Source organism: Achroia grisella, unplaced genomic scaffold, assembly GCF_030625045.1.
Source record: "Achroia grisella isolate CSIRO2021 unplaced genomic scaffold, CSIRO_AGI_Agris_v1 utg4116, whole genome shotgun sequence".
Classification (NCBI taxonomy): domain Eukaryota; kingdom Metazoa; phylum Arthropoda; class Insecta; order Lepidoptera; family Pyralidae; genus Achroia; species Achroia grisella.
Genome location: NW_026712845.1, coordinates 777,280 through 791,562, shown reverse-complemented (window position 1 = coordinate 791,562; position 14,283 = coordinate 777,280). Strand labels below are relative to the sequence as shown.

Sequence of the window (14,283 nt, the reverse complement as noted above, 5' to 3'; positions counted from 1 at the left end):
GTGACAGACAGCTACAGCGACTTTGTTTAATACTATGTCATAATAGTGATGATGATAATTATGATTATAAAGGAAAGTTTTTGTTGATGAAGCAAAATGTAAAAAAATGTTAAATTATAGAAATTACGTGCATTCAATTTTTATTCACAAATATTTAAGTCGAAAAAAGAAGATTTAGGACATCTTCATTGATGTCCTAAATCTTCACTGCCTCTTCTATATAAAAAAACGGATCTAGTATATTAATATTGTTTTGCAATTATTTTATTTTTCATAATACTTCTATTGTAAAAACTAAAATAAGATAAAAGTAAGAATTAAAATTAATAAATACATATACAAATATTAGGTAGTCATTATGCCTAGTTTTCATTTTAACCTAATTCTTAATATTACTTTCCTAATTATTATTTTTTAACACAGTGTGATTACTATTCATACATCATTATTGATGTGAATTAAATACGAGATTCTCAAAGTAATGTTTTAAATGTATTTCATTATAAGAAACATGTAACAATCAATGAATAATTAAATTATTGGATATCACTAGGGGTCTGTGGTCTGATTCGATCTCAGAACTCGCCGCAGTCCACCGCGACCGAGCGTCCGGACGTTCCAGTGACTAAGCCAATTGTGTCTTTAGGGTTGCCAATACTTATTACTAAATGTGATGAAGTTTTATTGAATTCGCCATAATTCGTGAATTGATCTAATTTCCTTTCCATATCATTCATTATCCACTGGGTTCGCGTATACCTACTAGTCTAAAATATATTCAATAAATAATCATATAAAAAATAATAGTGTTTTATTTGTATGACGACCTCGGTGGTCTAGCACAGCGCCTTATTTTCAACAGTTGCGGGTTCGATACACGGCACAAATATTTATATTCATGATTATGATTGTAGGTATCGATCTGGAAGTTTTCTATATATTTGTTAGTTATCTAGTACCCAAAACACAAGGTTTAGGTAGTTGAATTTGGGACTAGATGTTGTCCTGGAATGATTATTATTATGTTTCAGTTGAATTATTTATCAGTTTTTTAAATTGAAATAACTAATCAAATTGAACGGTATGTAATAATAAAATAATATGTGGTGCGTTACCGTAAAGTCCCATAAGAATATTTTATCATTTCAGTTTGATCCATTAAACAACATAATGTACATATGCAATAAATAATGTACATATAGTTTACACATATTTACTTTCACATTTATATGACTTTATTTATTACAAAGAAATGTAACGATGACAGATAAGAAAGTTGGGATTTGTGCGTCGTATTTCATAATGCCCTGAGTTTCTGACGTTATGACCTCCCCTGTTCTAACGCCTACGTTCCGTAATAGCTTTAGTATGATATCTCTAGGGAGACTGTGCTTGAATCACGCAGTTGTTCGTGTAGCAGTCTGCAAAGTAAATCATGTATTTAAATTTGAATAGTATACGCTGAAAGACAAAGGAAAATATGTATAAGGATTTTAAAGAGCAGACTATATTATAACCGTCTGAAGAAATAACTAAACAGCTGTATTAGGAGAAATAAAATGATTTCTTCTAATAGTAATAAATAATAATATTTTATTTAATCCGTACTCTTTGACATTGTATGGCATGATAACTTTTCTGTACTTACTTAATAGCACTAAGATTTCAATTATACCTATATATAAAATACATGTAAAAAGTCATCTATATATGTACTTCAGTCTCAGTATTTTAGTCGCCAAGCAGCTTGCTTTGTAAGCTTTGATGGTAATGTTTTGGTTTTAGAGTATAATTAGAGACTGTGAAATTACAGGATCAGTGGCATGAGGTTTCAATTCCCAGGAATAGCAACGTATGAGCGATATCACTGTCCATTGTGCTGTTATTTAATTATTTATAGGTTGTGTATATGAGAGGTTAACTGTTAAATATATAATTAGATATGGACATTGTAATTGTAAATTCAATTATTATTACTGTTTGCGCCACAACTAGTTTAAATGCACATTTCGTGTAATAGACAAGGAAAGACATATTCACGATCTAGGGCCGAAAGGAGCCGAGTACACTCGCACCACCGCTGGGAAAAAAAAGATGGCGATTTCTGTTCGTTCCCGCTCGTGTCTGGGAAACGCCGCTTGCACATAATTCCGTTTTATAATAATTGAATCACTACGATTTAATATAAACTATTGAATTGTGAAGGTTTATATATATAGATAGTGTGTGTGATTCAAGTGATTCAAGGTGTATATACACTAATTACCGCCGCGCGTGTTGTGTGTGTGATCGGTTCATCGATCATCATCATCGTCGATCATTGATTCCTGCACCAAGACGCCATAGCAGAAGGCCAGGTACGCTCGTAACTCCTTACTTTGCCCGTGATCTGTGATGACAGTCTTGTTGAAGGAAGATATCTCTCAGGATACATATCCCTAGGGAACCGCTTTTACAATTACATAAAATACTAGTATTAAATAGATAAAAGCGGAAAAGTGAACGAGTATGCGTCTGAATGATGTAGTTGGGTACTGAATATTATAATTGTGACTGTTGTGGATGCTCATATATTTTATTCGCATATATACGTGACGGTTACCACTTACCATCAGTTTGTTGCTATTCCAATAACATAAAATATAGCACGTAGGTTAGCATATTTATATAGATTCCTGTTAAATAAAATTGATACATTAAGGTGGTAATTTTATTTATTAACATCATAAATACTTTGTAATGTTTGCAAAACGACACTAAAATCAGAGTATTTGCACAAGACAAGTTATGAGAGTGAAAAAAGTAAGATTCGTGTAAATAGATGCTAATAATAAGATTTTTCTTTTTAAATGTGTCTGTTGTGGAGACAGATCTAATTATATATTTTTTATTTCTACTGCAAAAGAAAACCAGCGTAGAAATAGATATAACGACAGCATGCAGTTTTATGCGTTCGTGGCAACGTACGTCTGATGAAAATGAAATATATTTAACATTTTATAATACCGTCCCATTTTAAAAGCTTTAAATGTAAGCGGATCTGAAACAATGCTGACTCTTTTACACCTCTGAAAATCTAATCCAAAAAAATCCAAAGCGACGTGTGAATACGGATGACAGTTTGTGTTCTCAAATGGGAAACGGGAATTTATTTTCAACCGACTTTATAAAGGAGGTTCTTCAACTGCCGTCTATAACATATATCCAAGAATATTTAATTTTGTACATTCAGTTTGTTAAGTTTTTTTCCATTTATCTTATTACTTTTTATCTTACGTAGGTGGCAAACAAGAATACGGAGATCTGGTGGTAAACGGTTACTGAAGGCTATGGACGTCTGAAACACCAGGGGTGTCACGTGCGTGTTGTTGTAAGAAACCTTAATATACCCTCTTGTAACATCCTCATGCTATACTCTCTCGAGAAAACTTCGGTAGGTAGTACATTCCACAATTTAAGTATATGCAAAAGGAAGTTCCTTTGAAACCGTACAGTCCGAGATCATTTAGGTTCTAGCATTTGGGCCTGAATTCCCTGTCGATGGCGAGTGGAATGCAAAGGTTAATGGCAGCTTTGCGAATCATCATAATTTCATCACAAATACCTACTTCAATAACTTGTTGTTTACCGCAGGATTTTTAATACTTTATTATGGTTTTCGTCCGATTTTCCCCTTCGTAATTTGTAATCCAATTTCAAAGTTGTTGAGCTATCTCCAAGTGTGTGAGTTTGTTTTAGAAATTATTTTAAAATGTAATTACTGTGCACACAATCCTTTAAAGAAGTGAACGATGCGATGTTCGTGCATGCGGGTGCCGTGTAAATAATTTTCAATTTATTCAAATAGGTACAAGAGAAGGGGAGCAAATCTTGTTACGTCCCGTTTCTATCTGCATTCTTTTTAAAGGCTTGTAGTAGACGGGAAGCGAAATGTTGTACCAAAGATGTCTGTCTGTTATATACGTTAACATTGTGTAAAATCTTGAGTAGACGAAAAAACTATATTGGTATTTCTTTCGTCTACTCAACATATTGCACAAATTACGTATTGATTACTCTATTATGTAAAACAATAAGTCATCAGCATCATCAAATCATCACATCATCACGAAATGCTATGAATCTTTCGTCTGCAAGAATGCTATCGCAAGAAGACACTACGGGCTCCATACCTGATTTATTTTGTAATGTCATAGACAACGTTTACTATATTATTAGATAATCCGTAAGCTTATTTGGGATTCCAGTTAAGTACATATGAAAATATAATATAAAATAAATATATAAAATGCTTAGTACCAGCATTCAGAGCATTGAGGATTACTTGGACTTGTAAATAAGATCAGTATCCGTTATATCAACTCTTTCGATTCAATTTAATTGAACCGAAAGAGTTAACTCCGTATCGTGAGTTATCAAAATATCACGTTTAGTGTGGATTAAAGATATTCACCTTAACCTTTTACGATATTTTAGATATATACGATATTTTATGTATATATGTATACGTTGTTTACCTAAAGAAACTTTAGTTCTTCGAATGTAGTAGCAACGAAATCTCTATGTTCATGCAGACTTTAAATAAATTTCTGGTTTTAATATTCGTTCGAGATATCTATGGAACACAATTGCTTTCTTTAAAACTTTATTATATATATGTTTATAACCACAAAGATTGAATCACACAAGCTCTGGAATACTAAGATACTAAGATTTGGATTGTGCGTGGAGCGGAATAGAACTCGGGACCATCATTTGCCAATGCAGTATAATTATATATAATAATTGGTATAATATTAACAAACATGGAAAGATCATAATTATATAAATGAACACATAGCTAATTACATTGGTCCTAAAGTGACAGCATGAAGTTGTTATGAAAACAAACCTCGATTTTACATTATACATAGTTCGTTATAATAAGTAAAATATTGTATTAACCGTAACTGGCTAATCTAATTTTAGAAAAGCATTATTATCACCGTTCACTAATTGCTAATTGAAGCCGCCGAAAAGTATTTTTTCCAAAGTATGGGCCCAAAAGTAAATTAGTGGAGGGTCTAATGACAATGGCGGATTTGCCCTGGTTCTTTAACGTAATACCCTTAATTGGATTGTTCTTGTCAAATTTCAATTTTGATGCCATCGTCCGCCCACGAAAAAATAATTTCGCAGCTTTTCTATTAAATTATTGGAGAGAGTATTTACTCGTATTTCAGTGGTTTTCACAATTGTTCTTAATTTGAATGTGAGGTTAGTATGTCATTTGTTTTTTTACAAGCTTTTTATGTCTCTTTATTGGTTTCTTTTTCGAGGAATTTGTAATCCATATTAAATGTATCGACTAGACTATAATGTTTGTTTATATATACCGTCAAATTAATTTATAATCGTTTTGTTAAAGGTCATCCGTATTATTATCTTAATCAAAATTTTAGTATATGCCTTTTTTCCATATTGTGGATAAAAGAAGAAAGGAGCAGAAAATTATTTTAAAAATTAATATTTATATTTAAATATCATCTTTACTGCATTTTATTAATATAGATAATTGGGTCTTAACACGCATAATCTAGGTTGCTCTAACCAAACATGATCACGAGCTGACAGTAGTGCAGCGATGTCCATATCAATAGGTGCAGTTTGTTCAACTTGTCACGAAATTGTCCAACGAAAGATCGCAACACACAGCACAGGGTATCTCTACATTTATGAACTGGTGCACTTTGCTTAAACTTATTTATTACTGGATTTCCTGTAGATAATAATATTAAGCTGTCTTCCCAGTTAAAATTAAGTCACTTTTAAATTTATGTCGTCCCTCTTACCATTGCTGGATGTATGGTCAGAGTTTTTGATAAAAAAGAAAGATTTATCTACCTAGAGGTTGTAGAATCATATTAACATATTAGGTAAGCCATATGTTTGTGATTGGTATATGGAGAGACGAAAATTAGACCTTTATTTATCTTAAAATCATTCATATTAAGACTCGATTATCTATATTAAAGAAAAATGAATATTTAGTAAATAATAACTTTAGGTAAAATAGAACAATGAAATTTAATTTAAGAGCTTTTAAAATATCAATTTAAAGTTAAAACAAGTATTTTTAAACCATATAAACTAAAGATCTTTAGATTTTTTAAACAATAATAATGCAATAAGAAAACCATATATTAAAAATAATACTGTGTAAAAGCGTATAATATATTATTATAAATATTTAACTACCATGTGGGCACATTTCGTCCTTTCTCTCTTTTTGTGTCCCATATGGCAGAGGACAAGCTTGAAATATTTTCATAAATAAATTTGTTTATATTAATTATTAACGGAGTTCATCGGACTGTAGGATTTAAAAAAAGATAGACTAAAAAACAAAAGTTAGTAAAGAAAAACAAATATACGGTATTTGTTTTTCTTTATTAACTTTTGTTTTTTAAGTGCTTTATGTGTATAGTGTATTAAATTACCATATATTAACTTAATTAGAATAAAAAGGTACATTTTTCATAAAAACAGGTGATCATTTAGATAATTTTTAAATAACTATTCTGTGTGTAATCTTAGAATTATATTAAAACATAATTCTACGATTGTTTTTGCAAAAATACCACTGAAAATTAAAATAGGTATAAATATCAAACTCACAACCTGAGTTTAGTGAGTGGAGTAGAATGATTAGACCACAATAGTCTCATGTACTAATCGATATGGGTACGTAACACGTAGATCCGGAGTTTCACCGCAATCGATGATCCACTTAGTAGGTAGTGCATTGAGGCCTAACAGTTGCATGGTGATGGCACTAGTTGGAATCAGTGACAACATTATTAGCTATAAGGACAGTCTGGTCTAATAATTTACTCCATAATTATTGACACGATGACTCTTGTACTAACGACGCTAATTAGGAAAGGTTCAATGAACGGTTGGAAAATAGAAGTAGGAAAACTGAAATAATATGTAGAAAATTATTATTTTTCATATATATATATCATATATTATCTATTTTAATCCATGATATTATAAATGAGAAAGTGTATCCGTCTGTTTGTTACCTTTTCATGACTACATGCCACAGGTATGTTACATAGTTATAGTCCTTTTCTCCCTTTCTTACTTCTTATTACTGGCTGTGTGATTATTATAGAACAACAGCTAAAGTAAAATATAATACGTTTTGTTCTGTCACAATATCTTGTAGCTCAATTATAGTATAAAAAATAAGCAGCCGTAAATCTATGCCCATTAGCGTTGAAAAATATTTGGTAAACATGAATGACGGAGTAATGGAATTTGAAGCCGAACAAAGGGCTAATAAAGGAACGTTTCCGAGATAAAGCGGCTAGTCACCGCTCGGGGCGTATGGGCGATCATTTCAAGTCAAATGAAAATATGAATCTGCTTTACAGCAGGAATGTAATAAATTTACATTGCCGTCGCGTATTAATGGTCTAATTTGCTTTACGCCCAATTTGTGCATTTTTTAGTTTAACATTCAAGTAATTAAAAGCTATACGTACAATAGTGTAAAAATAATTTATAATTATCCATAGCTCATATGTGAGTAAGTTACAAATCAAGTTAGTTAATTGTGTTTTGGTTGAAGGGTGAGATAAGGTAGTGAAATTATGTGAATTGTATAATATGGAACACCAGTAATTCCGTAGATACGGGTAGGAGAACAGTACTTTAGTTCTTTGAATCAGAGGCATTAAGAGCCATATGATATGTGATGTCCGTGGTGCTGTTCATCTATAGGCAACCACCATTTACCATCAGGTCAGCTTTTTGTGTATTCTAATTGTATTAGAAAAGGCCTGTCCTGATGATGATAGTACCTAATTTTGTAATTTGAATCAGAGACATTTCACGACACCGCACTGTCACAATATGTTTGCGACTGTAATTTGGAATAATCTAGATACTTAGGCTGTTATTGCACAAAATTCAACTTTACACGTGTACCTCGGTTGTTTTGCTTGGTACTACTAATCTTTTAACATTTCTTCCACTGGGAAGTATCAAGACGAAAACTTTTCAAGCCCGCGTAATTTGCGTGTAACAATACCTATGCGTAATTTGTGTTACATTTGTGAGACGCGATTTAAAACGCCCACAAATTATGTGTGGGCGTCTCCTCTCGTCGTCCTCTTATATCCATTCTCAACTCTCTAAATTATATTTTTACATTTTTACTTACCTGTATTTCGGTTTGAGCTATGACATTGAAATTACAGTTTTTCAGGTTACGGACAGTCCTCATGAAAAGGTAGCACAAGCATGGAACACAACGACTTTGTGTCTATCATGCTTTTCATGTAAGCTATCAGCTTGTACACTATTCAGTTGCCAAAAGGAGAGTAATAGCGAGATGGCATATGTAGTATGGTTTCAAAAGTCGACGATTTTAAGCTTAAATAATGAAGGCAGATAGCCATCTATCATTTTGAGGTCTAGAGGCTCTACTACAAATTTTGTATACGTTTGCAATCCTAGCTCATAGGACGGTAGGCGTCCTATGTGCTAGAAAGAGTCTCGCTGTTCTGTATTCCGAACCTCCTTAGTCTAAGCAGGTTGTACCACCGGCTTGTTTACTGAATCAAAGGGCGCTTGGTAATACTGGCCACAAATAAATACACTTAAATTTCAAAACTAGAATAAAAAAACAATTGAAAATAAGAACTGACGTAAAAAGGACGCTCAGTATTTTTAACTATATAAAACCAAATATTAATTTAATATAATATAATTGTTTTTATGAAAATGTACACTCTAGAGTGCGTAGCCACGAAACATATACACATCGGGACGTTCCTAAGCAAAAGTGATTAAGTTTGGTGTTACTTTGCTTACTTTGGGGTTGGTATTCGGACTGTGGAAGACGTTCTTCCAGGTCGAAATCGTATTTTTACTTCCTTTTCCTTTAATTATTTTCTTTTCAATAAATATAGTCCACTCTATGTTATACATTACTTTATAAGGATTCAACAATCCAACACTGACCTATGTAGTTCAATTTGTTATAATCGTGTTAGCATATTTCTCTCGTTTGATGTTATCTCTATTGTAGCTTCAGTCTTTGTACTCTGATTTTACTGTCTTAATTAACACTTCGACCGAAAAGCTTATATAGCAAACCGTTAGGCAGTAGAAATCGATGAGATGGACAAATATACTAGAGGATAACAAAATATATTATAAATTATTTGTATAATTTCTTCAAATTGTAGTGTAAAGACATGGAAGAATAGTTGGCAAGCATCTACTAAAATATGTGTAAGTTATTAACAAAAATTGTATTTACAGGTTTTTTGTAGAATATAATTCAAATTCAAATTCAAACTTTTTACATACCTACCCATGTGAAGGCTCAATAAATTTTAATAAAAAAAGATATATACTCTATTCTTCATTGTACGTACACATGAGAAAAAAAACAGTAATACAGTAATTGTAATGTACCTACAAGGTCGAGTTTTTCTCTAACAATAGATTTCTTCCAGGAAACCTAGAAAATGTTATAGATTAGCGTGTTAACTACATAGATCAGTCATACATACAGTTATTTTTTTTTACTTAAGAAAATCACAGTTGGGTTTTTGTGTCTTTGTCACGTCCCTCTTACGCCACGCCTCTGTTATTATTTAAGGCTTTGGGGTGACTTAGCTTGTAAATTGTAGTTAATTTGATTACATGTCACGTAATTTATTATTTCACTTTGAATATTTTAACGAAATTTACAAGGCTTCTTATCCTAGAAGTGGATACGATGATTGTCTTTAATATCAGTTTCAATATTACACGAATTTTATCGGTAATTACAAATTATGATAAATTTACCATATAATTAGTAGTTAAAAAGAAATAAAAAACATAATTACATCGCAGTCTAAAAATGAACGTTCTGACTGAACTAACGAAAATGAATGAATCTGTTGACGAAACCAAAATAATGTGTTAATTCATTGAACATATAGAACATTATATTATAATTTTATTATAGCACAGTTATTTATATGACACATATTACAGACTCAGTATCTCACACAAAACTTACTTCTTGTTTTGTGGTATCTAATAATCTGATACGAGTCTCTTCTAATAAAAGGAGGAGAAAAACATAGTGAAAATATTCCAAACAAATAAAGTGAGATATATACATTTACGTCTCACTTTATACGCTATTTGAAGGCAAAAGGTGAGATAGGGGTACTCACGGAGATGACTATATTCGCAATATATTTCATAGAATTTAATAAATTATAAAGATTGTTAAACATTCTATGTAGATTTTAAATATTCTGCACTCCTTTTTTTACCTTCATTACAAGTATTCTTGTTATTTAAACCTCACTGAAGAGCAATTAAATAAGTTGAGCATCTTCAAAATACCTGGAAATGGTTCTTAATTGGGCTTTGCAAACATGATCATATTTCCCAATTTTGTGCTCAGTTCAAAGGGCTTCTCAACCGTTTTCGAGGAATCTTTCGGTGAATCTTTCGATGAATCGACATCATGTTAGGTATATCCTTTTTTTATTTTTTTCAGGAGCTCCCTTTTGAATTAAAAAAAAATATTTTTATTTAAATGCCCATATGAAGTTATACACAAATACAATCTATATACATATTACTCATGGAATATCCAAGTAGTCTACCTGTCTAAACAAACTATAAATTTTTACAATAAACTTGAAATGACAATGATTTATGAGCTCATTCAAAATGTCATATATCATACGTTTACAAAGTACGAATTAAACGTGTATATGTATATAGATTGTATATATATATATAGATATTCTATGGAATATCTATTCCAAGTAGTCTACCTGTCTAAACAAACTGCCTTAAATTTTTATTTAACTTTTACTTAAAATAAACTTGACGACAATGATTTAATCGTTGAGCTCATTCAAAATGTCATATATCATACGTTTACAAAGTACGAATTAAACGTGGGCATAATAAAACAAAATTAAAAATTGGACATCGTTAAATAAAATGGGCAAAATCTACACTCGACACTGGCATAATGTCTTCTAATAAAGAGTCGACGAGGTGCCATCAATAAAAATAAAAGGAAATGTATTATATATTATTTTCGCACAGCTGGATGTATACTGCTGTACTTGTTTGAAAATCGAATGTCACATTTTTTTAAATAGAACTCTTTTTTGTTTTTTGTCAATGCTGGTTTCTTATCCTTAGTGTGAATTTAAATTGAATCAGGTTATTTTATAGTTCTATGAATAGTGCTATTTTTATTGAGCCACTATGATTTATTTATTAATAGCTGTACTCGCGAATTCGTCCGCGTGGAATTTAACAAAAAGTTAATTAGAGATTTTTTCTAAAATAAAATAAACCTAAGTTACTCCTTATTACATCAGCTACCTGCAAAAAGTCCCGTCAAAATCGGTCCAGCTATTTCAGAGATTAGCCGGAATAAACAGACTGACAGACATACAGCCAACAATTGAAAAAAACATTATTTTGGTGTATGTACCGTATTTATATTCATATGCATGTAGTAAAAAAACGGTTATTTTAATACAAACGGACACACCAATTTTAATTTTAATTTATAATGAATGATAGGTATATTTTTGCCAAAATAAGACTTAATTCAACATAATTATTTTAAAAATTCGAATATTGTTTTTTTTATATAGAGATAAGAGAATTTTACAGTATGAATAAAATGGATTTAATGCCAAGCGTTGAATAACTAAGTTTACTGCAAAACAACTCCCCTTGGTTTTAGAAATTTTATCATTTTAAAAACTCACTTCTGATGTAAACTCGCTTGACTCAAAATGCTGCTTGCAGCTGTGGGGGGTGTTTAATAATCCCATCTGATACTGCGAGGCGTTAGTTGGCTGAATATGATTGCGTTGTTTTGAATATAAATGATGTCCTAGTTCCGGTTTCTGGTCGACCTAATTTAAAAAATAAATATAAATTGACTTTGCTATTGGTCTTCGATATTTCTTTTTTGAAACACAAAATATTTCTATCTTGCATGTTAGCAATATCTATAACTATGTAATTTAACCAGAAAAAATAGGCGTCTTTATAAGCTTCTCTTGATATTCTAAAGTTTTTTTATTATTATTGGGTTTGGAAAGTATTTTGATTGACTTTATTTTTATTTTATAGTAGCACAGTAAGATAACGTTACAGTTGTCGGCATTAGTTATAGAAAATTGTTGTGAAATTAAAACATCGGAATAACTTAAAAATATTCTAATGAAAAATTATTTAACTTAAATAAATCGTAGGCTAGACTCTTTCAGCTTTCATGATAATTTCTTATTTTGTTAAGTATAATAATGACATAATTAGTGCGTATAAGAAAATAAGCCATGTCATTTCAACCTCTGTTTCTTTCCACTTATATTCTGTCAGCTCGTACTTTACTTGCACAAACACAGTGTACATTAAGTGAGATAATTTGTTTTTATAATGGTTATAAATATCTTGTATTTCAATTTGCATTCGAGTTAACAACATCATTACGTCGAATACAAATTGTTATAAATGAAATTGTTCACCGAAGCGGAATTTAACTCGATTTGCTCCATTCTCATTTTCCTTTTAAAAATCTCTTGGAATTGTTACTTTGAGTTCATACATCATTCCATGCACGAATATTATGAAACTGAAATCTCAAGTAAGAATGACGGCCTATTTGATTGTAAGTGGTAACTGGTAATAGTCGCTTCTATATATATATGAACAGCACCACTGACATTTCGTAATCATGTAAATCATGGTACTCAAGTGATTCATCATCGAAGAACTAAGATGTCAAGCAACTGTCCCTATAATTTTACTTCCTTTACTCACCTTTCAAGGGAAATTTGTCTTTAAAAGTAATTTGCTTGTTAAAATAAGTGAGACAGGTACGGCGCAGTCAACTCCGTAGAAAGTCAGCATCTATAATTTTAATTGAAATAACAGGTCCAAATAATATTCTACCGAAGAGTCATACATGTTTTCCAAATTGAAACTGAATAAAAATGCTTAAAAATGTACTAGTTGTGTTTCTTGCCAGTTCTTCTCAACTGAAGTAGTTAGCCAAACTGGCCGGTAAAGGTAGCGAAAAATATGACATGTACAAGAGGCTGAAAAGTCCTGTGATCTTTAAATTTTGAAAATTTAAATTGATCATTCAAGGACATTTAATCGTTAAACACTTTCAATTAGAATTTATTTGATTTACTAAATGAGAAAAAGAATGTTCTCGAAAAATTTACTCATGCCGTAACAAGCAGTCGATACTACATATTATATATACCTGAACTTCCTATAGAATTTCTAACCATATAAATAGATAAATAATCAAAAACTGTAACTGAATGTTCTGGCTTGTAGCCGAGATCAGATTAAGAGATTGGACAATATGACATCCAAGATAGATTACAATCTTTAGATTATTTACACAATACCTTACTATTATTGGCCTTCTATATAAAAATATTGTTATAATTTATTGTTATAAAATTATTATATATATATTACCTGTATAAAATTATTAATATTAACCTTTAATATAGTATTATTTTATTTAATATAGCCATTACTGTAATACTATTGTAGAGGGAAGGGAATTGTTAGTAATTGCTAGCAATTCCCATGTCAGTTTGATCTCCATGCGCTATCCCCTGGGAACATCGTAATAAATTCCTGGTAAGTTTGCTACCATGTGCTAACCTGACTTTATGTTCATATTGTCATTCTCCACTGGTACGAGTATATATATATAACTTTAAAGTATGCTATTAAACAACATGTATCTATGGCTAATAACTTAACACCGTAAGACGTTGTACACAAGTCAAAAATAAGCCCAACAAAGTATTAATTAAAATTTCACTGTATCAACCATACAGAACATCCTGATTATTTCCTCGTGAAATCTCCCAATACGGGTTAAGTAATCAGTTTTTATACTTGATTGGCATCTTGTCAGACTATGCTTTAGCGTAGGCAGTTCTAAAGAAACTACATGAGAAAATCATATCGATATGTAAAGACTTATTACGCCAATCTGGACAGATAAATCCATTTAATAGAAGAGGTAGACTTTTTAAAAAGTTGTCTGCATGGATTACCTCTGTGTTATCTAGTACTGCAGTTAACCAACTTGATTCGCTGGGCACTTCATTAAATTCTAGTTATAGTAGTTCTTGCGGCAAATGGTAAAAAATATCCATCTATCCACACTTCCACAGTTATAATATTAGTAAGATTGGTTATTTACTC

General features: G+C 31.2%; 1 long non-coding RNA gene across 1 annotated transcript; it reads right to left on the bottom strand.

Annotated features, from left to right (window-relative positions):
- Positions 1 to 1,134: 1,134 nt before the first annotated feature.
- Positions 1,135 to 13,676, bottom strand: LOC131844725 (uncharacterized). The gene is made up of 4 exons (XR_009357603.1): positions 13,564 to 13,676; positions 12,865 to 12,954; positions 11,805 to 11,954; positions 1,135 to 1,421 (listed from the first exon to the last, which is right to left on the bottom strand). It is a non-coding gene; the product is annotated as an uncharacterized LOC131844725 (long non-coding RNA).
- Between the last annotated feature and the right edge of the window lie 607 nt (positions 13,677 to 14,283).